The sequence below is a fragment of the Hippopotamus amphibius genome, chromosome 1 (genome assembly GCF_030028045.1).
Source record: "Hippopotamus amphibius kiboko isolate mHipAmp2 chromosome 1, mHipAmp2.hap2, whole genome shotgun sequence".
Lineage (NCBI taxonomy): Eukaryota > Metazoa > Chordata > Mammalia > Artiodactyla > Hippopotamidae > Hippopotamus > Hippopotamus amphibius.
Genome location: NC_080186.1, coordinates 108,195,294 through 108,198,459, shown reverse-complemented (window position 1 = coordinate 108,198,459; position 3,166 = coordinate 108,195,294). Strand labels below are relative to the sequence as shown.

General features: G+C 46.3%; 1 long non-coding RNA gene across 1 annotated transcript; it reads right to left on the bottom strand.

The window, feature by feature from the left end:
- Positions 1-360: 360 nt before the first annotated feature.
- Positions 361-2,339, bottom strand: LOC130860291 (uncharacterized). Its single transcript, XR_009055394.1, has 3 exons — positions 2,316-2,339; positions 1,534-1,760; positions 361-395 (listed from the first exon to the last, which is right to left on the bottom strand). It is a non-coding gene; the product is annotated as an uncharacterized LOC130860291 (long non-coding RNA).
- Between the last annotated feature and the right edge of the window lie 827 nt (positions 2,340-3,166).

Sequence of the window (3,166 nt, the reverse complement as noted above, 5' to 3'; positions counted from 1 at the left end):
GCCTCCTCCATGTCCTTTCCTTTTCCTCTTTGATTACTTCTCCTGGGGGTCAGAGGTGGGGGAGAGGGGATGTAGTCAGAGCTGCACTGAAAGCAGCCACCACAGAGGAGAGGTCTCCCTCCCTCCAGGGACACTCTCTTCAAGTGCCCTTTGTTCCAACTGACCATTTGGCTCCTTATCTTCAAGATCTGCCGACCAAGGAGGCAGGGGATATTTGGGGGCAGATCCAGTAGAGAATGCTGGCTTCTTACCACTTTGCCACCCAGCGCAGGGCCATGGGAGCTTGGCAAGGCTGCTCGCCAGAACATGGTGAGGAGGGAGGCGGACTCCTCCAGCCGGTGGTGCAGGGCGTTGGCACTGCTCCTGAGCTCATGGATGGCTTCACTGCCCATCACCTGGGAAAAGAGGGTGGTAGCCATGGGCATCCCTGCAGCTGAGAGATCACTTTTTTTTTTTTTTTTTGCTGAGCCCAGGCCTCAGCTTCCTTTGTGAGTGAGGTATGGACATGGGCCTGCTTGAACCTGTGAAATCCTTTCCTAACCTGGAAGCCAAGGTTCTTTGACCTCAGGAGGGACCACCCAACTTGCAAGAATTCATTTGATTCCAGCTTCCCGCACACTCTTTAGCTTCTAGTCCTGCTTCATGCTCAAGAGTCTATGGTCCCTATTTTTGCACTGGTCCCCCTTGCCCTTCCCTGAATCACACCTTATGCTTCAAATGGGTTGCACCATTTGTGGTTCAAAGGACTGAGGTGCCGCTCGCTTTACCTGGCATGTTCTCCTTCCCAGAGAACCTGAACATTCCCTAGTGGCACCCCCCACCCCATGAACCTGTTACTTTCCTTGCCTGGGATAATAGCTGATTCTGGGTTCATGCCCTCATACCCAGGGCACTTCTAACACTGCCTGGAGCTCCTTGTTGTATGGTGTGGGGCTCCCTCTCTAGTGTGGGGGCTCCAGGGGGCAGGGCTGTCCCTGCATGCCTGTGCATCTCCAGTAGCTCAGATAGCAAAGCAGCTGGTACCTGGATCTCTCCCTGGGAAAGGGCTCTGAGAAACCTTGCTGCCTGCTCTCCTCCCCTCCTCAGTCTGCCACGCTCCTCACCCCTTCTACACATCTGCCCATATGGATGCAGATTCTCCATCTCCAGCCAACTGATTAAGTGATTTTATGCTGCCCACAGATGGTCATATGCCAGCATGACTTTAGCAGATAATAAGCTACCAAAGGGTACTGGGTGCAGCATTGCATGTATGTTGATGCTTAATGTGCTCTACTGATGAGGATGGCAATGCTGCACCTGCTATTCTGTGGTTCTGAGGGGAAATATCAAGTCAGCTGCATCTGGAACCAGAACAGAGCTTGTAGTGAAATTAGCAGATGAAGATGAAAGGCCTAGCTAGATTAAATGGAAAATGTATCCTCAATTGGTAGGAGATGTGGAGCAGGCAAAAAAATAGTGGGAGAAGGAGCTAAAATCAGAAGAAGAAACGGCCTAAGGAAAAGGTGCACCTAAGAGCTCAAACGTGATTACCTCTGTGCCTAGAGCTTCAAGGCCAAGGAAGTTGCAGGTTGATCTCACGAGGGATGCTACCTTCTTGACCAGCAGTCTGCCCTCTTCAATCTGCTGTCTTAGGGCACTATAGTCATCAACGTGGCCAATGACATGGCGGCCATGCTTATTGGCAAAGGAGCCATCAGTAGCATCACCCTCCAGCTTGGGAGGGTTCTTCATTACTGGAGAAGCATCCAAACCCAGCTCTGAAGATAAAACCACAATAACACAGAATACACTGTTATTTATAGTCATCCTTAGTTCAATCCAAAAGGGACATCAGATAGTGAAAGAGGCCACAGACAAGAATGACAGTCTTGGAAAGTACAAGGGTGAAGTCCATAGATATTCTGGGTTCTAGATTTTTATAATCTTTCTTACATCATCTCATAATGATAAAATTGCCAGGAGGCAAATTTTATCCTTATTGACAAATGAAATATTCAGGACAGATATTTAAAAATTTTAAATTTGGGGGTTGAGAAGACACAGACAAGGAAATTAAGCTGGATACAGAGAGCACTTTCAAGAAGAAAGAGATTATAGTGCAATGAAACAATACCAGAGCAATAGGAAAACCACAGGAAGAAGAAAAATGACCAAAAAGGCAGCCACAGAAGGTGGAATGAGTAGGGCTAAAGGCCTTGGGACATGTGGAGAAAAATCTCTAAATTCAGATAATGTACCTATAGAGAACCAAAAGTTACTTGCAGTGTCATTTTCCATCATTAGACCCTGAATCCCATAGTTGCCCTATTTACCATTTTTCCTGTTGAAGGTTGTGGTCCCTGAGCCAGAAGCAGCAGAAGAGGAGCTGGGGAGGACCAGAACTGGAGAATTCATGCCCACATCCCGAACTGGAGGGGAGGCAACTGAATCTAGGGAGTACAAATAACCACAACTTTAGAAACCCTGGAACACACTGCTCCCCAAACACATGCACAGCCTGTTTTCACCACTGGGGTCTACAGCAACATGACTCTCCTCTTACAAAATCATCACCCATGTACCACAATCAAAACCAATAGCAAACAAATCACTTAGTTTGGATCAAGTTCCTATAATTGAGGGCTGTTCCATGAGAAAGCAACTTCTAGTTTGAAACATTATTAGGTATATTTTTCTAACCCCAGATTTGAATATAATATTGTATGTAGTATGTCTAATACAATGCTTTGTAATTAAATATAAATATGCATAAATATATGCAGTATACATGTTAAAAATATTTGATCAAAGAATGAATGGATTTATGGGCAGATTAAACTCAGCACTCTAATCACCATTCTGGTGAGTCAGTACTAGAAAATATGTAGTAGTATAAGAAGGGAGACATACTAGAAGGCATGTAGTAGTATAAGAAGAATAGGAGACATAAGCCTTGGTGAATTTGAGGTGCCCTATTGGAGACCAGACAGCAATCCTCCAGGGGAGTAATTGGAAAATATCTGAAGAGACAGAAATAATTCTGCTCAGGCAACTGTGACTTAGAACCTGCTTTCCAGCTCAGGCCTCTGTGCTGTAGGATGGGGAGGAGGAGTGATTGAGCCAGTGGGGATGAGTCCTGGCTGGTGTTGCGCAGAGGCACTGAGAAGGGAAAGCCTGAGAGGGA